Source organism: Oncorhynchus mykiss, chromosome 32, assembly GCF_013265735.2.
Source record: "Oncorhynchus mykiss isolate Arlee chromosome 32, USDA_OmykA_1.1, whole genome shotgun sequence".
Lineage (NCBI taxonomy): Eukaryota > Metazoa > Chordata > Actinopteri > Salmoniformes > Salmonidae > Oncorhynchus > Oncorhynchus mykiss.
Window position 1 is genome coordinate 17,527,606 of NC_050572.1, and position 22,428 is coordinate 17,550,033.

The following is a 22,428-nucleotide window of genomic DNA, read 5'->3' on the forward strand; positions in this document are numbered from 1 at the left end:
TCTAATTACTCCACACCTGACAGCTCTGCTGGAATACAGACGTGAAAATACATCTAATTACTCCACACCTGACAGCTCTGCTGGAATACAGACGTGAAAATACATTAATTACTCCACACCTGACAGCTCTGCTGGAATACAGACGTGAAAATACATCTAATTACGCCACACCTGACAGCTCTGCTGGAATACAGACGTGAAAATACATTAATTACTCCACACCTGACAGCTCTGCTGGAATACAGACGTGAAAATACATCTAATTACTCCACACCTGACAGCTCTGCTGGAATACAGACGTGAAAATACATCTAATTACTCCACACCTGACAGCTCTGCTGGAATACAGACGTGAAAATACATCTAATTACTCCACACCTGACAGCTCTGCTGGAATACAGATGTGAAAATACATTAATTACTCCACACCTGACAGCTCTGCTGGAATACAGACGTGAAAATACATTAATTACTCCACACCTGACAGCTCTGCTGGAATACAGACGTGAAAATACATTAATTACTCCACACCTGACAGCTCTGCTGGAATACAGACGTGAAAATACATCTAATTACTCCACACCTGACAGCTCTGCTGGAATACAGACGTGAAAATACATCTAATTACTCCACACCTGACAGCTCTGCTGGAATACAGACATGAAAATACATCTAATTACTCCACACCTGACAGCTCTGCTGGAATACAGACGTGAAAATACATCTAATTACTCCACACCTGACAGCTCTGCTGGAATACAGACGTGAAAATACATTAATTACTCCACACCTGACAGCTCTGCTGGAATACAGACGTGAAAATACATTAATTACTCCACACCTGACAGCTCTGCTGGAATACAGACGTGAAAATACATTAATTACTCCACACCTGACAACTCTGCTGGAATACAGACGTGAAAATACATCTAATTACTCCACACCTGACAGCTCTGCTGGAATACAGACGTGAAAATACATCTAATTACTCCACACCTGACAGCTCTGCTGGAATACAGATGTGAAAATACATCTAATTACTCCACACCTGACAGCTCTGCTGGAATACAGACATGAAAATACATCTAATTACTCCACACCTGACAGCTCTGCTGGAATACAGACGTGAAAATACATCTAATTACTCCACACCTGACAGCTCTGCTGGAATACAGACGTGAAAATACATCTAATTACTCCACACCTGACAGCTCTGCTGGAATACAGACGTGAAAATACATCTAATTACTCCACACCTGACAGCTCTGCTGGAATACAGACGTGAAAATACATCTAATTACTCCACACCTGACAGCTCTGCTGGAATACAGACGTGAAAATACATCTAATTACTCCACACCTGACAGCTCTGCTGGAATACAGACATGAAAATACATCTAATTACTCCACACCTGACAGCTCTGCTGGAATACAGACGTGAAAATACATCTAATTACTCCACACCTGACAGCTCTGCTGGAATACAGACATGAAAATACATCTAATTACTCCACACCTGACAGCTCTGCTGGAATACAGACGTGAAAATACATCTAATTACTCCACACCTGACAGCTCTGCTGGAATACAGACGTGAAAATACATCTAATTACTCCACACCTGACAGCTCTGCTGGAATACAGACGTGAAAATACATTAATTACTCCACACCTGACAGCTCTGCTGGAATACAGACATGAAAATACATCTAATTACTCCACACCTGACAGCTCTGCTGGAATACAGACGTGAAAATACATCTAATTACTCCACACCTGACAGCTCTGCTGGAATACAGACGTGAAAATACATTAATTACTCCACACCTGACAGCTCTGCTGGAATACAGACATGAAAATACATCTAATTACTCCACACCTGACAGCTCTGCTGGAATACAGACGTGAAAATACATCTAATTACTCCACACCTGACAGCTCTGCTGGAATACAGACGTGAAAATACATTAATTACTCCACACCTGACAGCTCTGCTGGAATACAGACGTGAAAATACATCTAATTACGCCACACCTGACAGCTCTGCTGGAATACAGACGTGAAAATACATTAATTACTCCACACCTGACAGCTCTGCTGGAATACAGACGTGAAAATACATCTAATTACTCCACACCTGACAGCTCTGCTGGAATACAGACGTGAAAATACATCTAATTACTCCACACCTGACAGCTCTGCTGGAATACAGACGTGAAAATACATCTAATTACTCCACACCTGACAGCTCTGCTGGAATACAGATGTGAAAATACATTAATTACTCCACACCTGACAGCTCTGCTGGAATACAGACGTGAAAATACATTAATTACTCCACACCTGACAGCTCTGCTGGAATACAGACGTGAAAATACATTAATTACTCCACACCTGACAGCTCTGCTGGAATACAGACGTGAAAATACATCTAATTACTCCACACCTGACAGCTCTGCTGGAATACAGACGTGAAAATACATTAATTACTCCACACCTGACAGCTCTGCTGGAATACAGACGTGAAAATACATCTAATTACTCCACACCTGACAGCTCTGCTGGAATACAGACGTGAAAATACATCTAATTACTCCACACCTGACAGCTCTGCTGGAATACAGACGTGAAAATACATTAATTACTCCACACCTGACAGCTCTGCTGGAATACAGACGTGAAAATACATGAATTACTCCACACCTGACAGCTCTGCTGGAATACAGACGTGAAAATACATTAATTACTCCACACCTGACAACTCTGCTGGAATACAGACGTGAAAATACATCTAATTACTCCACACCTGACAGCTCTGCTGGAATACAGACGTGAAAATACATCTAATTACTCCACACCTGACAGCTCTGCTGGAATACAGATGTGAAAATACATCTAATTACTCCACACCTGACAGCTCTGCTGGAATACAGACATGAAAATACATCTAATTACTCCACACCTGACAGCTCTGCTGGAATACAGACGTGAAAATACATCTAATTACTCCACACCTGACAGCTCTGCTGGAATACAGACGTGAAAATACAACTAATTACTCCACACCTGACAGCTCTGCTGGAATACAGACGTGAAAATACATCTAATTACTCCACACCTGACAGCTCTGCTGGAATACAGACGTGAAAATACATCTAATTACTCCACACCTGACAGCTCTGCTGGAATACAGACGTGAAAATACATCTAATTACTCCACACCTGACAGCTCTGCTGGAATACAGACGTGAAAATACATCTAATTACTCCACACCTGACAGCTCTGCTGGAATACAGACGTGAAAATACATCTAATTACTCCACACCTGACAGCTCTGCTGGAATACAGACATGAAAATACATCTAATTACTCCACACCTGACAGCTCTGCTGGAATACAGACGTGAAAATACATCTAATTACTCCACACCTGACAGCTCTGCTGGAATACAGACGTGAAAATACATCTAATTACTCCACACCTGACAGCTCTGCTGGAATACAGACGTGAAAATACATTAATTACTCCACACCTGACAGCTCTGCTGGAATACAGACATGAAAATACATCTAATTACTCCACACCTGACAGCTCTGCTGGAATACAGACGTGAAAATACATCTAATTACTCCACACCTGACAGCTCTGCTGGAATACAGACGTGAAAATACATTAATTACTCCACACCTGACAGCTCTGCTGGAATACAGACATGAAAATACATCTAATTACTCCACACCTGACAGCTCTGCTGGAATACAGACGTGAAAATACATCTAATTACTCCTACATGAAGGAACACACACATCCATTCTAAATCACACAGCCCTGTCCAATACAGAGAGAAGTAGCCAAAGAAAAGTCATTATTCTTATTCTGTAAATAAACCCACATGCATTCCTTATGAGACAAAGCTCTTCCAAATACAGAGGCACAGAGAAATTGAATTATGCTTATGCAAATAAAAACACATCTCTTACATTATACTTCCTAGAGCTGCCGCCGGACATAACAAACAAACTCGGATTATTCTTCTGTCACACACACACACACAAAGCAAACAATCATCTATTTCCTGCCCCGAAAAACTCTGCACAAAAACAGACGTCGGAGCAATCTCATCATTACAATGCATCTAATCTACATCAAGCCTTTTGTCTGCGTGTTTGGTTAACCGAGCGGAGGAGTGAGCACAGTAGGAGAGGAATCTGAGAACAAGCCTTTCCTGTCTTATTTGATTTTGTACTTGATTTCACTGCATTAGCAGTCGGTAGGAGCAACCCATGCTTGTGTATGTGCTCGCTGTTTTCTCAAATGGCTGCTTGTTTTCAGCCCAGGGAAGAGCTATCTATACTCATTGTAGATGGGCTCCATCTCAAAAGTGTAAAGTGGAGTTCTTTACCCTGTCGCCTTCCATTCATTACCCATCTCCAGGAGTTTTCCTCACTGCGTGACCTTACCAGGAATATCCTGGTGCTATAGCTGTGGGCTATAACTAAGACCCAGTGTTTCTTATAGACATTTAACATAGTAAGGAAAAACTCTGGGTCCTACTCATAAGTGCCACTCAAACATAAAACGTATGCACGCATGACTAAGTGGCTTTGGATAAAATCATCTGCTAAATGGCATATATTATAGAGTGGATGGGGTTAGATCGTATTTCCTTCACCTGTCAAGTCACTTTAGATCAGAGTGGAAAACGTAGTCAATGTAAATCTTCAGAAAATGTTGATCGTCCGCCATTTTACTCCTTCCACCCCTTTAGTCCCCATCCTATTCACACATGATCTAGAAGAAGATGTAGAGGCTTAAACCACAGGATTTAGCCAGTCAATTCAAATAGGATTGTTTCTTTAAGCTAATGGTTCTCTGAAGTTCTCACGTCAGCAGGCACCTCAGACATGTCATCACAGAAGGACATGTTTTTGCTAATGAGTTTGGAGGACTTTGAGACCCTGCGGAGTTCACATCCACGCAAACACACCGCAGAGAGGAGCCTCGGAGGGAACAGCAACCTCCCACAGGTAACAGTTGATGACATCACTCAATTCCAAACAGTCAGACAAACCTGACATCACAGATTTGGATAGCAGCATCCCTGCCTAGAGACAGGTATGCAGAAGGACATGGTAAGCCTGAGACCTGCCCAGTGACTGAATGAATGAGTGAATGAGTGAGCTGTTCTGGGGAAACATGCTGGGCTGGAGACTATAAATCTTTTAAGCTCTGCAGTGGGCTGTTGGAGAGGAAGGGGGGTGGAGGGGTGTCAGATGGGAGGGGACTCAGGACAACTGGACGGGGACATGATTAATGCGCAGAGCCAAGCAGCACAGTGACACACACACAGCCAGCCAAGCAGATCGCACAAACAAGCCCCCTCCATTCCTCTCCACTCCCAGCCCTCTCTTCCCACTTCTGCCTAAAAATATATAAATACAAACCAGGGAAATGTCAAAACAGTATCTATTTATGGTTGCGGCTGTGGCGGTTATTGAACCTTGGGTCGAACTGAAAAGTTCAAGTGGAATGCAGAGTGCCACCGCTGCTGCCTGCCGACCGTCCGCTCGCCTACGTTCCCGGGGAAACAGAAAACCTTTTTTTCAAACCGATCTGTTGACCTGTGTATGTTCCACATTGCCCTGCGTCTTTCAGACTGAATCTCTGATCCAGCAATCTGCTCTGTTGTTGTTGTGTAAGAGTGAGAAATTTAAGACACAGCACCCTATTTAAAGGTTAGTAGGCTACAATGACCTCAAGGTATACACCATGGGATGTGTCTCAAATGAGACCCTATTCCCTCTAGTGCACTTGACGAGTGCCCTATGGATCTTGTTCAAAAGTAGTGCACTTTGGGGAGATTTCTCTATAAAACAGTGGGACGGGATAGTGGAGGGGGAGTAGAGGAATAGAGGGATAGTGGAGGGATAGAGGGATAGTGGAGGGATAGTGGAGAAATAGAGGGGATAGTGGAGGGATAGAGGGGATAGTGGAGGGATAGAGGGGATTGTGGGGGGATAGAGGGGATAGTGGAGGGATAGTGGAGATATAGAGGTGATAGTGGAGGGATAGAGGGGATAGTGGAGGGATAGAGTGGATAGTGGAGATATTGAGGGGATAGTGGGGGGATAGTGGATATATAGAGGGGATAGTGGAGGGATAGTGGAGATATAGAGGGGATAGTGGAGGGATAGAGGGGATAGTGGAGGGATGGAGTGGATAGTGGAGCAATAGTGGAGGGATAGTGGAGATATAGGGGGATAGTGGAGGGATAGTGGAGATAAAGAGAGGATAGTGGAGGGATAGTGGGATAGTGGAGGGATAGTGGAGATATAGAGTTGATAGTGGAGGGATAGAGTGGAGAGTGGAGGGATGGAGTGGATAGTGGAGGGATAGAGGAGATAGTGGAGGGATAGAGGGGATAGTGGAGGGATAGTGGAGGGAGAGGGGATAGTGGAGGGATAGAGTGGATAGTGGAGGGATTGAGTGGATAGTGAATGGATAGAGTGGATAGTGGAGGGATAGAGGGATAGAGGAGGGAATCGTGGAGATATAGAGGGAATAGTGGATATATAGAGGAGATAGTGGAGGGATAGAGGGATAGTGGCGGGATAGTGGGATAGTGGAGGGATAGTGGAGATATAGAGTTGATAGTGGAGGGATAGAGTGGAGAGTGGAGGGATGGAGTGGATAGTGGTGGGATAGAGTGGATGGTGGAGGGATAGTGGCGATATGGAGGGGATAGTGGAGGGATAGTGGAGGGACAGAGGGGATAGTGGAGGGATAGAGGGGATAGTGGAGGGATAGATTGGATAGTGGAGGGATAGAGTGGATGGTGGAGGGATAGAGTAGATATGGAGGGGATAGTGGAGGGATAGTGGAGGGATAGAGGGGATAGTAGAGGGATATTGGAGGGATAGTGGGGATAGTGGAGGGATAGAGGGGATAGTAGAGAGATAGAGTGGATAGTGAAGGGATAGAGGGGATAGTGGAGGGATAGAGGGGATAGTGAAGGGATAGAGGGGATAGTGGAGGGATAGAGGGGATAGTGGAGGGATAGAGTGGATAGTGGAGGGATAGAGGGGATAGTAGAGAGATAGAGTGGATAGTGAAGGGATAGAGGGGATAGTGGAGGGATAGAGGGGATAGTGAAGGGATAGAGGGGATAGTGGAGGGATAGAGGGGATAGTGGAGGGATAGAGTGGATAGTGGAGGGATAGAGGGGAAAGTGGAGGGATAGAGGGGATAGTAGATGGATAGTGGAGGGATAGTGGAGATATAGAGGGAAGTGAGATATAGAGGGGATAGTAGAGGGATAGAGGGGATAGTAGAGGGATAGGGTGGATAGTGAAGGGATAGAGGGGATAGTGGAGGGATAGAGGGGATAGTGGAGGGATAGAGGGGATAGTGGAGGGATAGAGGGGATAGTGGAGGGGTAGAGTGGATGGTGGAGGGATAGAGGGGAAAGTGGAGGGATAGTGGAGGGATAGAGGGGATAGTAGAGGGATAGTAGATGAATAGTGGAGGGAGATAGTGGAGATATAGAAGGAAGTGAGATATAGAGGGGATAGTGGAGGGATAGAGGGGATAGTAGAGGGATAGAGGGGATAGTGAAGGGATAGAGGGGATAGTGGAGATATAGAGGGGATAGTGGAGATATAGAGAGGATAGTGGAGGGATAGAGGGATAGTGGAGATATAGAGGGGATAGTGGAGGGATAGTGGAAATGTAGAGTGGATAGTGGAGGGATAGAGTGGATAGTGGAGGGATAGTGGAGATATAGAGGGGATAGTGAAGATATAGAGGGGATAGTGGAGATATAGAGGGGATAGCGGAGGGATAGAGGGATAGTGGAAGGATAGAGTGGATAGTGGAGGGATAGTGGAGATATAGAGGGGATAGCGGAGGGATAGAGGGATAGTGGAGGGATAGAGGGATATAGTGGAGGGATAGTGGAGATATAGAGTGGATATTGGAGGGATAGAGTGGATAGTGGAGGGATAGAGGGGATAGTGGAGGGACATGGGGGATAGTGGAGGGATAGAGGGGATAGTGGAAGGATATTGGAGATATAGCGGGGATAGTGGGATAGAGTGGATAGTGGAGAAATAGAGTGGAGAGTGGAGGGATAGTGGAGATATAGAGGGGATAGTGGAGGTATAGGGGGGATAGTGGAGGGATAGTGGGATAGTGGAGATGTAGAGTGGATAGTGGAGGGATAGAGTGGATAGTGGAGGGATAGAGTGGTTAGTGGAGGGATAGAGGGGATAGTGGAGGGATAGTGGAGATATAGAGTGGATAGTAGAGGGATAGAGTGGAGAGTGGAGGGATAGTGGAGATATAGAAGGAAGTGAGATATAGAGGGGATAGTGGCGGGATAGAGGGGATAGTAGAAGGATAGAGGGGATAGTGAAGGGATAGAGGGGATAGTGGAGAAATAGAGTGGAGAGTGGAGGGATAGTGGAGATATAGAGGGGATAGTCGGATAGAGTGGATAGTGGAGGGATAGTGGGATAGTGGAGATGTAGAGTGGATAGTGGAGGGATAGAGTGGATAGTGGAGGGATAGAGTGGATAGTGGAGGGATAGTGTGGTTAGTGGAGGGATAGAGGGGATAGTGGAGGGATAGTAGAGGGATAGAGTGGAGAGTGGAGGGATAGTGGAGATATAGAAGGAAGTGAGATATAGAGGGGATAGTGGAGGGATAGAGGGGATAGTAGAGGGATAGAGGGGATAGTGAAGGGATAGAGGGGATAGTGGAGATATAGAGGGGATAGCAGAGATAGAGAGGATAGTGGAGGGAGAGAGGGATAGTGGAGATATAGAGGGGATAGTGGAGGGATAGTGGAAATGTAGAGAGGATAGTGGAGGGATAGAGTGGATAGTGGAGGGATAGTGGAGATATAGAGAGGATAGTGGAGATATAGAGGGGATAGTGAAGATATAGAGGGGATAGTGGAGATATAGAGGGGATAGTGGAGATATAGAGGGGATAGCGGAGGGATAGAGGGATAGTGGAGGGATAGAGGGATATAGTGGAGGGATAGTGGAGATATAGAGTGGATATTGGAGGGATAGTGGGATAGTGGAGGGATAGTGGAAATGTAGAGTGGATAGTGGAGGGATAGAGTGGATAGTGGAAGGATAGAGTGGATAGTGGAGGGATAGTGGAGATAGAGAGGATAGTGGAGATATAGAGGGGATAGCGGAGGGATAGAGGGATAGTGGAGGGATAGAGGGATATAGTGGAGGGATAGTGGAGATATAGAGTGGATATTGGAGGGATAGAGTGGATAGTGGAGGGATAGAGGGGATAGTGGAGGGACAGAGGGGATAGTGGAGGGATAGAGGGGATAGTGGAAGGATAGTGGAGATATAGCGGGGATAGTGGGATAGAGTGGATAGTGGAGAAATAGAGTGGAGAGTGGAGGGATAGTGGAGATATAGAGGGGATAGTGGAGTGGATAGGGGAGCAATAGTGGAGGTATAGGGGGGATAGTGGAGGGATAGAAGGATAGTGGAGGGATAGTGGGACAGTGGAGATGTAGAGTGGATAGTGGAGGGATAGAGTGGATAGTGGAGGGATAGAGTGGATAGTGGAGGGATAGAGTGGATAGTGGAGGGATAGAGGGGATAGTGGAGGGATAGTGGAGGGATAGTGGAGATATAGAGTGGATAGTAGAGGGATAGAGTGGAGAGTGGAGGGATAGTGGAGATATATAGGGGATAGTGGGATAGAGTGGATAGTGGAGGGATAGAGTGGATAGTGGAGGGGAAGAGTGGATAGATAGTGGAGATATAGAGGGGATAGTGGAGGGATAGAGTGGATAGTGGGATAGAGTGGATAGTGGAGATATAGAGGGGATAGTGGAGGGATAGTGGAGATATAGAGTGGATAGTAGAGGGATAGTGGAGATATAGAGGGGATAGTGGAGGGATAGAGTGGATAGTGGACGGATAGAGTGGATAGTGGGATAGAGTGGATAGTGGAGATATAGAGGGGATAGTGGAGGGATAGAGTGGATAGTGGAGGGATAGAGTGGATAGCAGAGGGATAGGGGGGATAGTGGAGGGATAGAGGGGATAGTGGAGGGATAGAGTGGATAGTGGAGGGATAGAGTGGATAGTGGAGGGATAGAGTGGATAGTGGAGGGATAGAGGGGATAGTGGAGGGATAGTGGAGGGATAGAGTGGATAGTGGAGGGATAGAGTGGATAGTGGAGAGATAGAGTGGATAGTGGAGATATAGAGGGGCTAGTGGAGGGATAGTGGAGGGATAGTGGAGGGATAGAGGGATATAGTGGCGGTATAGTGGAGATATAGAGTGGATATTGGAGGGATAGAGTGGATAGTGGAGGGATAGAGGGGATAGTGGAGGGATAGAGGGGATAGTGGAGGGATAGAGTGGATAGTGGAGGGATAGTGGAGGGATAGAGTGGATAGGGGAGCGATAGTGGATTTATAGGGGGGATAGTGGAGGGATAGAGGGATATAGTGGAGGGATAGTGGAGATATAGCGGGGATAGTGGAATAAAGTGGATAGTGGAGAAATAGAGTGGAAAGTGGAGGGATAGTGGAGATATAGAGGGGATAGTGGGATAGAGTGGATAGTGGAGGGATAGTGGAGATATAGAGGGGATAGTGGAGTGGATAGTGGAGGGATAGAGTGGATAGGGGAGCGATAGTGGAGGTATAGGGGGGATAGTGGAATAGAGTGGATAGTGGAGAAATAGAGTGGAGAGTGGAGGGATAGTGGAGGTATAGAGGGGATAGTGGAGTGGATAGTGGAGGGATAGAGTGGATAGGGGAGCGATAGTGGAGGTTTAGGGGGGATAGTGGAGGGATAGAGGTATAGTGGCGGGATAGAGGGGATAGTGGAGGGATAGAGGGGATAGTGGAGGGATAGAGGGGATAGTGGATGGATAGAGGGGATAGTGGAGGGATAGAGGGGATAGTGGAGGGATAGAGTGGATAGTGGAGGGATAGAGGGGATAGTGGAGGGATAGTGGAGATATAGTGGGGATAGTGGAATAGAGTGGATAGTGGAGAAATAGAGTGGAGAGTGGAGGGATAGTGGAGGTATAGAGGGGATAGTGGAGTGGATAGTGGAGGGATAGAGTGGATAGGGGAGCGATAGTGGAGGTTTAGGGGGGATAGTGGAGGGATAGAGGTATAGTGGCGGGATAGAGGGGATAGTGGAGGGATAGAGGGGATAGTGGAGGGATAGAGGGGATAGTGGATGGATAGAGGGGATAGTGGAGGGATAGAGGGGATAGTGGAGGGATAGAGGGGATAGTGGAGGGATAGAGTGAATAGTGGAGTGAGAGGGATAGTGGAGGGATAGAGGGCATAGTGGAGGGATAGAGTGGATAGTGGAGGGATAGAGTGGATAGAGGGAATAGTGGAGGGATAGAGTGGATAGTGAAGGGATAGAGTGGATAGTGGAGGGATAGAGGGCATAGTGGAGGGATAGAGTGGATAGTGGAGGGATAGAGTGGATAGGGGAGCGATAGTGGAGATATAGGGGGGATAGTGGAGGGATAGAGGGGATAGTGGAGGGATAGAGGGGATAGTGGAGGGACAGAGGGGATAGTGGAGGGATAGAGGGGATAGTGGAGGGACAGAGTGGATAGTGGAGGGATAGTGGAGATATAGAGGGGATAGTGGGACAGAGTGGATAGTGGAGGGATAGTGGAGATATAGAGGGGATAGTGGGATAGAGTGGATAGTGGAGGGACAGAGTGGATAGTGGAGGGATAGTGGGATAGAGTGGATAGTGGAGGGATAGAGTGATAGTACTCCAAGATCGCATAGCAGTTCAGACGTCTTTTGTCCTCGTCTTGTGTCCTGTATATATATATACATATATATTTACAACTTTTTTCACATACATTTTATTTTTATTTTCCATCAACTCATCTTCAAAACACTCTCCTGCAACCCGCCTCACCAATTTATATTCATAAAAAAGTATTATTTACCTCAGATCTGTAATCCTCCAAGAAGCTAGCCAGAAACTCCAAGAAGCTAGCCAGAAGCTAGCCAGGAGCTAATCAGAAGCTAGTTAGCTTCTTTACTCGCAAATCGTTAGTATTCAGCTAACCACGGTTTGTGGTCATCAGCTATCCTTTAGCTCGAAAATCTATCGAAAATCTATCGGCAGTTTTGTACGGCGCAGCGCGGCTCGGAACGGAACATACCGGACCAATTTTTCTCTCCATGTCCCTGGATTTCAACTGCTCTCTGGACATTCATACCCGGATCTCACAGCTAGCTAGCTGCTATCCGTGTGACAATCGGCTTTCGTCGATTCCGGAGCAAACATCAATTATTCCGGTGCTAGCCAGCTCCGTCAATCACTCCTGAGTTCCATCATTCACTCCTGGGCTGCAGTCACCTATCCGGACCCGTTTTACTGCCTACGCGGAGCCCCACCGGGCCCAAACTGGACTGCCGACGTTATCTACCTGAAGGAGATCCGGCTGGCTCCTCCGTCGCGACGTTACCTGAACGCCCATCTGCAGCCCGCTAACCGTTAGCTGTCTTACCGGCTGCTATCTGAATAGACAATTTATTTATTTTTATTATTATTAGTTTTTCTTCTCGGGCCTCTATAACTATATCTATTGTTCTTATTTTTGTTGTTGTTGTGTGATTTGGATTAATCCCCTCTACCACACGGAACCCCACTAATCTACTGACCGAACGCAAGAGGTGGCTAACAACATACCTCCATCCTATGCTAGCTTGCTACCGATGGCCTGGCTAGCTGTCTAAATCGCCGTGACCCTCAATCAACCTCTCCACTCACTGGACCCTTTTGATCACTTGACTAAGCATGCCTCTCCTTAATGTCAATATGTCTTGTCCATTGATTTTCTGGTTAGTGTTTATTGGCTTATTTCACTGTAGAGCCTCTAGTCCTGCTCACTTTACCTTATCCAACCTATTAGTTCCACCACCCACACATGCAATGACATCTCCTGGTTTCAATGATGTTTCTAGAGACAATATCTCTCTCTTCATCACTCAATACCTAGGTTTACCTCCACTGTATTCACATCCTACCTTACCTTTGTCTGTACATTATACCTTGATGCTATTTTATCGACCCCAGAAACCTCCTTTTACTCTCTGTTCCAGACGTTCTAGACGACCAATTCTTATTGCTTTTAGCCGCACCCTTATTCTACTCCTCCTATGTTCCTCTGGTGATGTAGAGGTGAATCCAGGCCCTGCAGTGCCTAGCTCCACTCCTATTCCCCAGGCGCTCTCTTTTGACGACTTCTGTAACCGTAATAGCCTTGGTTTCATGCATGTTAACATTAGAAGCCTCCTCCCTAAGTTTGTTCTATTCACTGCTTTAGCACACTCTGCCAACGCGGATGTTCTAGCTGTGTCTGAATCCTGGCTTAGGAAGACCACCAAAAATTCAGACATTTTAATTCCAAACTACAACATTTTCAGACAAGATAGAACTGCCAAAGGGGGCGGTGTTGCAATCTACTGCAAAGATAGCCTGCAGAGTTCTGTCCTACTATCCAGGTCTGTACAATTTGAACTTCTACTTTTAAAAATCCACCTCTCTAAAAACAAGTCTCTCACCGTTGCCGCCTGCTATAGACCACCCTCTGCCCCCAGCTGTGCTCTGGACACCATATGTGAACTGATTGCCCCCCATCTTTCTTCAGAGCTCGTGCTGCTAGGCGACCTAAACTGGAACATGCTTAACACCCCAGCCATCCTACAATCTAAACTTGATGCCCTCAATCTCACACAAATTATCAATGAACCTACAAGGCACCTCCCCAAAGCCTTAAACACGGGCACCCTCATAGATATCATCCTAACCAACTTCCCCTCTAAATACACCTCTGCTGTCTTCAACCAAGATCTCAGCGATCACTGCCTCATTGCCTGCATCCGTAATGGGTCAGCGGTCAAACGACCTCCTCTCATTACTGTAAAACGCTCCCTGAAACACTTCAGCGAGCAGGCCTTTCTAATCGACCTGGCCGGGGTATCCTGGAAGGATATTGACCTCATCCCGTCAGTAGAGGATGCCTGGATATTTTTTTTAAATGCCTTCCTAACCATCTTAAATAAACATGCCCCATTCAAGAAATTTAGAACCAGGAACAGATATAGCCCTTGGTTCTCCCCAGACCTGACTGCCCTTAACCAACACAAAAACATCCTATGGCGTTTCTGCATTAGCATCGAACAGCCCCCGTGATATGCAGCTGTTCAGGGAAGCTAGAAACCATTATACACAGGCAGTTAGAAAAGCCAAGGCTAGCTTTTTCAAGCAGAAATTTGCAAGAACACCTCCTCCCAGCTGCCCACTGCACTGAAGATAGGAAACACTGTCACCACTGATAAATCCACCATAATTGAACATTTCAATAAGCATTTTTCTACTGCTGGCCATGCTTTCCACCTGGCTACTCCTACCCCTGTCAACAGCACTGCACCCCCAACAGCAACTCGCCCAAGCCTTCCCCATTTCTCCTTCTCCCAAATCCATTCAGCTGATGTTCTGAAAGAGCTGCAAAATGTGGACCCCTACAAATCAGCCGGGCTAGACAATCTGGACCCTTTCTTTCTAAAATTATCTGCCAAAATTGTTGCCACCCCTATTACTAGCCTGTTCAACCTCTCTTTCGTGTCGTCTGAGATTCCCAAAGATTGGAAAGCAGCTGCGGTCATCCCCCTCTTCAAAGGGGGGGACACTCTTGACCCAAACTGCTACATACCTATATCTATCCTACCATGCCTTTCTAAGGTCTTCGAAAGCCAAGTCAACAAACAGATTACCGACCATTTCGAATCTCACCATACCTTCTCTGCTATGCAATCTGGTTTCAGAGCTGGTCATGGGTGCACCTCAGCCAAGCTCAAGGTCCTAAACGATATCTTAACCGCCATCGATAAGAAACATTACTGTGCAGCCGTATTCATTGATCTGGCCAAGGCTTTTGACTCTGTCAATCACCACATCCTCATCGGCAGACTCAACAGCCTTGGTTTCTCAAATGATTGCCTCGCCTGGTTCACCAACTACTTCTCTGATAGAGTTCAGTGTGTCAAATCGGAGGGTCTGTTGTCCGGACCTCTGGCAGTCTCTATGGGGGTGCCACAGGGTTCAATTCTTGGACCGACTCTCTTCTCTGTATACATCAATGAGGTCGCTCTTGCTGCTGGTGAGTCTCTGATCCACCTCTACGCAGACGACACCATTCTGTATACTTCCGGCCCTTCTTTGGACACTGTGTTAACAACCCTCCAGGCAAGCTTCAATGCCATACAACTCTCCTTCCGTGGCCTCCAATTGCTCTTAAATACAAGTAAAACTAAATGCATGCTCTTCAACCGATCGCTACCTGCACCTACCCGCCTGTCCAACATCACTACTCTGGACGGCTCTGACTTAGAATACGTGGACAACTACAAATACTTAGGTGTCTGGTTAGACTGTAAACTCTCCTTCCAGACCCATATCAAACATCTCCAATCCAAAGTTAAATCTAGAATTGGCTTCCTATTTCGCAACAAAGCATCCTTCACTCATGCTGCCAAACATACCCTTGTAAAACTGACCATCCTACCAATCCTCGACTTTGGCGATGTCATTTACAAAATAGCCTCCAATACCCTACTCAACAAATTGGATGCAGTCTATCACAGTGCAATCCGTTTTGTCACCAAAGCCCCATATACTACCCACCATTGCGACCTGTACGCTCTCGTTGGCTAGCCCTCGCTTCATACTCGTCGCCAAACCCACTGGCTCCATGTCATCTACAAGACCCTGCTGGGTAAAGTCCCCCCTTATCTCAGCTCGCAGGTCACCATAGCATCTCCCACCTGTAGCACACGCTCCAGCAGGTATATCTCTCTAGTCACCCCCAAAACCAATTATTTCGTTGGCCGCCTCTCTTTCCAGTTCTCTGCTGCCAATGACTGGAACGAACTACAAAAATCTCTGAAACTGGAAACACTTATCTCCCTCACTAGCTTTAAGCACCAACTGTCAGAGCAGCTCACAGATTACTGCACCTGTACATAGCCCACCTATAATTTAGCCCAAACAACTACCTCTTTCCCAACTGTATTTTATTTATTTATTTATTTTGCTCCTTTGCACCCCATTATTTTTATTTCTACTTTGCACATTCTTCCATTGCAAAACTACCATTCCAGTGTTTTACTTGCTATATTGTATTTACCTTGCCACCATGGCCTTTTTTGCTTTTACCTCCCTTCTCACTTCATTTGCTCACATTGTATATAGACTTGTTTATACTGTATTATTGACTGTATGTTTGTTTTACTCCATGTGTAACTCTGTGTCGTTGTATCTGTCGAACTGCTTTGCTTTATCTTGGCCAGGTCGCAATTGTAAATGAGAACTTGTTCTCAACTTGCCTACCTGGTTAAATAAAGGTAAAATAAATAAAAAATAAAAATAAATAGTGGGGAGATAGTTGAGATATAGACGGGACAGTGGAGGGATAGAGTGGATAGTGGAGAGATAGAGTGGATAGGATAGAGTGGATAGTGGAGAGATAGAGTGGATAGGATAGAGTGGATAGTGGAGGGATAGAGTGGATAGTGAAGGGATAGAGTGGATAGTGGAGAGATAGAGTGGATAGTGGAGGGATAGAGTGGATAGTGGAGGGATAGAGTGGATAGTGGAGGGATAGAGTGGATAGTGGAGGGATAGAGTGGATAGTGGAGGGATAGAGTGGATAGTGGAGGGATAGAGTGGATAGTGGAGGGATAGAGGGGATAGTGGAGGGATAGAGTGGATAGTGGAGGGATAGAGTGGATAGTGGAGGGATAGAGGGGATAGTCGGAGGATAGTGGAGGGATAGTGGAGGGATAGTGGAGATATAGGGGGGATAGTGGAGGGAAAGAGGGATAGTGGAGGGATAGTGGAGATATAGAGGGGATAGTGAAGATATAGCGGGGATAGTGAAGATATAGAGGGGATAGTGGGATAGAGTGGATAGTGGAGGGATAGAGTGGATAGTGGAGGGATAGAGGGGATAGTCGGAGGATAGTGGAGGGATAGTGGAGGGATAGTGGAGATATAGTGGAGATATAGGGGGGATAGTGGAGGGAAAGAGGGATAGTGGAGGGATAGTGGAGATATAGAGGGGATAGTGAAGATATAGAGGGGATAGTGGGATAGAGTGGATAGTGGAGGGATAGAGTGGATAGTGCAGGGATAGAGGGGATAGTGGAGGGATAGAGGGGATAGTGGAGGGATAGTGGAGATATAGAGGGGATAGTGGGACAGAGTGGATAGTGGAGGGATAGTGGAGATATAGAGGGGATAGTGGAGGGACAGAGTGGATAGTGGAGGGATAGTGGCGATATAGAGTGGATAGTGGAGGGATAGTGGAGATATAGAGGGGATAGTGGGATAGAGTGGATAGTGGAGGGATAGAGTGATAGTGGGGAGATAGTTGAGATATAGAGGGGATAGTGGAGGGATAGAGTGGATAGTGGAGAGATAGAGTGGATAGTGGGATAGAGTGGATAGTGGGATAGAGTGGATAGTGGAGGGATAGAGTGGATAGTGGAGGGATGGAGTGGATAGTGAAGGGATAGAGGGCATAGTGGGGAGATAGTTGAGATATAGAGGGGATAGTGGAGGGATAGAGTGGATTGTGGAGAGATAGAGTGGATAGTGGGATAGAGTGGATAGTGGAGGGATAGAGTGGATAGTGGAGGGATAGAGTGGATAGTGGAGGGATAGAGTGGATAGTGGAGGGATAGAGTGGATAGTGGAGGGATAGAGTGGATAGTGGAGGGATAGAGTGATAGTGGGGAGATAGTTGAGATATAGAGGGGATAGTGGAGGGATAGAGTGGATAGTGGAGAGATAGAGTGGATAGTGGGATAGAGTGGATAGTGGGATAGAGTGGATAGTGGAGGGATAGAGTGGATAGTGGAGGGATGGAGTGGATAGTGAAGGGATAGAGTGGATAGTGGTGGGATAGAGTGGATAGTGGAGGGATACAGAAAATAGACTAGAAAGGCCAAAAGATGCCCCAAGCATTCCCAGAATCCTGTTGTGTGTGATTTGTCTGGGTAGATGGGGAATTAAGAAGTCCAAGGCCCACCAGAGGTTTATTGGCATTTCAAAGCGGCAAACTAAAGTAAATGATGCAAGAAAAAAATTGTTACGGTTGGCGCCGAGATTAATTCCTTATCGTCTTTCTATTTTTATCCAGCAAATGGATGTGTGAAGAGAGAGAGCTTTGAACACTACTTTCTCCTCCACTCTAACACCGGGGGTTTCGTTTTTTCATATTTTATTTTTTTTAAAGGCAGACCATTACTGTTTAATGAAGAACTATGCCACTGCTTCCATTTCCGAGTTCATTAATGAAGCTTTGGTGTCTGAGTGGAGGGTTGCGTCAGTTTCTCTGCCCTTGCACTTCTAAATCATTTAAAGGGCTGCAGGCCACGGCTCAGAATGGATTTATCTAACGACCTTTACCTATCCTGTCCTCCCTCCTTTCCTATAATAACTTTGATTTGTGAATGTTAAAACTACATTTTTCCATTTCCCCCAAACGTCCATATGCTTGGATGCTCTGTTGAGTTATACAGACTGCAACTCCAAGTGTCATAATGACTCTTTAAAGTGCTACGCTTCTCTTTGTTGGTTTGCATTAAGACTTTGAATCAAGACATGATGCTAAATTCTATGTTGTCATCTTGTTCGTAATAAAATGCTTTATTGTAAATGCCTGGGGAGACAGACAGTGAGAGAGGGGGGCATGGGGACAGAGTGAGAGAAGGGGGCAGGGGGAGACAGTGAAGGGGGGCATGAGGACAGAGTGAGAAAAAAGGGGCAGGGGGACAGACAGTGAGAGGGGGCAGGTGGATAGACAGTGAGAGAAGGGGGCAGACAGTGAGAGAAGGGGGCAAGGGGACAGACAGTGAGAGAAGGGGGCAAGGGGACAGACAGTGAGAGAAGGGGGCAAGGGGACAGACAGTGAGAGAAGGGGGCAAGGGGACAGACAGTGAGAGAAGGGGGCAAGGGGACAGACAGTGAGGGGGGGCAGGTGGACAGACGGTGAGAGAAGGGGGCAGACAGTGAGAGAAAAGGGGCAGGGGGACAGACGGTGAGAGAAGGGGGCAGACAGTGAGAGAAGGGGGCAAGGGGGCAGACAGTAAGAGAAAAGGGGCAGGTGGACAGACGGTGAGAGAAGGGGGCAAACAGTGAGAGAAGGGGGCAGGGGGACAGACAGTGAGGGGGGGGCAGGTGGACAGACAGTGAGAGAAGGGGGCAAGGGGACAGACAGTGAGAGAAGGGGGCAAGGGGACAGACAGTGAGAGAAGGGGGCAAGGGGACAGACAGTGAGAGAAAAGGGGCAAGGGGACAGACAGTGAGAGAAAAGGGGGAGGGGGACAGACAGTGAGAGAAGGGGGCAAGGGGACAGACAGTGAGAGAAGGGGGCAAGGGGACAGACAGTGAGAGAAGGGGGCAAGGGGACAGACAGTGAGAGAAGGGGGCAAGGGGACAGACAGTAAGAGAAAAGGGGCAGGTGGACAGACGGTGAGAGAAGGGGGCAAACAGTGAGAGAAGGGGGCAGGGGGACAGACAGTGAGGGGGGGGCAGGTGGACAGACAGTGAGAGAAGGGGGCAAGGGGACAGACAGTGAGAGAAGGGGGCAAGGGGACAGACAGTGAGAGAAGGGGGCAAGGGGACAGACAGTGAGAGAAAAGGGGCAAGGGGACAGACAGTGAGAGAAAAGGGGGAGGGGGACAGACAGTGAGAGAAGGGGGCAAGGGGACAGACAGTGAGAGAAGGGGGCAAGGGGACAGACAGTGAGAGAAGGGGGCAAGGGGACAGACAGTGAGAGAAGGGGGCAAGGGGACAGACAGTGAGAGAAGGGGGCAAGGGGACAGACAGTGAGAGAAGGGGGCAAGGGGACAGACAGTGAGAGAAAATGGCAAGGGGACAGACAGTGAGAGAAGGGGGCAAGGGGACAGACAGTGAGAGAAGGGGGCAAGGGGACAGACAGTGAGAGAAAAGGGGCAGGGGGACAGACAGTGAGAGAAGGGGGCAAGGGGACAGACAGTGAGAGAAGGGGGCAAGGGGACAGTGTGAGAGAAAAGGGGCAGGGGGACAGACAGTGAGGGGGGGCAGGTGGACAGACAGTGAGAGAAAAGGGGCAAGGGGACAGACAGTGAGAGAAAAGGGGCAGGGGGACAGACAGTGAGGGGGGGCAGGTGGACAGACAGTGAGAGAAAAGGGGCAGGGGGACAGACAGTGAGAGAAGGGGGCAAGGGGACAGTGTGAGAGAAAAGGGGCAGGGGGACAGACAGTGAGGGGGGCAGGTGGACAGACAGTGAGAGAAAAGGGGCAGGGGGACAGACAGTGAGGGGGGGCAGGTGGACAGACAGTGAGAGAAGGGGGCAAGGGGACAGACAGTGAGAGAAGGGGGCAAGGGGACAGTGTGAGAGACAAGGGGCAGGGGGACAGACAGTGAGGGGGGCAGGTGGACAGACAGTGAGAGAAAAGGGGCAGGGGGACAGACAGTGAGGGGGGGGCAGGTGGACAGACAGTGAGAGAAGGGGGCAAGGGGACAGACAGTGAGAGAAGGGGGCAAGGGGACAGACAGTGAGAGAAAAGGGGCAGGGGGACAGACAGTGAGGGGGGGCAGGTGGACAGACAGTGAGAGAAAAGGGGCAGGGGGACAGACAGTGAGAGAAAAGGGGCAGGGGGACAGACAGTGAGGGGGGCAGGTGGACAGACAGTGAGAGAAGGGGGCAAGGGGACAGACAGTGAGAGAAAAGGGGCAGGGGGACAGACAGTGAGAGAAAAGGGGCAAGGGGACAGACAATGAGAGAAGGGGGCAAGGGGACAGACAGTGAGAGAAGGGGGCAAGGGGACAGACAGTGAGAGAAGGGGGCAAGGGGACAGACAGTGAGAGAAGGGGGCAAGAAGATCGACAGTGTGTGTGTGTGTGTTAGGTGGGAAAACAGTGATGGTGGGGCAGACAGGAAAACAGTGATGGGGGGTGAGGAGGGCGGACAAAATGGCCTGTCAGACACAGACCATTGGAGCCTATCTCCAGACAGAAGGAGAGAGAGGGTAGGGTCACGCCTAGGGGCTCTGGGGTCACTGCCTAACCCCTCAACACACAGCTAACTGAATTACATTTAGGGATTGGATAAAGCTCATCATTGAAGATGAATGGCAGTTTTCAACTGATATGATTGAAAATCTATTAATCAATTGAAAATTGCCATTGACCTCCTGAAATGACTGACTTGAAATGGAATTGACTCTCAACCCTGCTACACACTGTGGCATAGTGCATACCGTGTCTGACCCTTCCATGGTCATCAATATTAATGGTGGCTCTATTCCCTATAAGCAGTGTTTTCCCAACTCCAGTCCTCCAGACACATTGTTGTAGTCCTGAACAAAAACACCTGATTCATCTCATGGAGGGCTTCATGATTAGTTGAATCAGGTGTGCTTGCCTAGGGCCACAACAAAAATATATAGTGTGGGGGTACTGGAGGACCGGAGTTGGGAACCCCTGCTCCAGAGCATGATGGGTACTGGAGTTAGAGTGCCATCATAGACTAGCCAGAACCATGCATGAGAGTCCCGGTCAAAGCTGACATGAACACCAAAAGGAAATCAGAGATAGGATATAGGCTTCAGGGTTTGATTTTAATTGCAAAGGTTTTGGATACTAATGCAGACTCAGAGAGAAAAAGTATTTCCTAACCATACGTGTTAATCAGTTCTTCAATGCATCACAGTTCCTTACAAAAAGTGGTATCTTTTTCTTAAAGCAGTATAGGCATCACTTCTAAATCTAGCTTTAACTTATTTAGGTAGGCTACATTCACAACCTTCCCATCCCACTAAAATGAAGTTAGCAGATAGGGCTCCTATTCGGCCCTATATGATGCAATAGGGAGAGTGCCCAGCTCTTCTCCCCCTGGGCAGTGCCAGTCCCAGAGAGAGACCGTCTATTAGGAGGTGGAATAGGGCGCACTTGAAGCCTACTTACTTCGTCACTAATTGATGAACTCCAGCACAATTACAAAGTATAATGTCTCCTTTTATCTTCACTGCAGGAGACAGAGTTCACGGTAAAAATGCTCTGGAGGTTATTTCTCTGTCTGAATGGCTGGGCTTAATGTGAAAACAGACAGCGATGATGCTTTTAACCCTCGTACATCAAAGTACCCTCCACATCGCATTGCTCCACTAACACTCAATAGGGTTAAAAGTCAATGGTGAGAGCTGCTCTCGATGAGTTTCACACACTTTAGTATTGAGAGCTATTGGAGCTAAATTTGGGAGCACTAAGTACTAACTAATCAGATTTGGAAATCATGAGGCAGAATGTGAACACAGAGAAAACCTCCTGGTACTATG

The 22,428-nt window shown here is 47.3% G+C and overlaps 1 protein-coding gene across 6 annotated transcripts in view; it reads right to left on the bottom strand.

The window, feature by feature from the left end:
• The window catches only part of elmo1 (engulfment and cell motility 1 (ced-12 homolog, C. elegans)), a 208,890-nt gene that overhangs the window by 77,890 nt on the left and 108,572 nt on the right, over positions 1 to 22,428 (bottom strand). The window lies entirely within an intron of this gene.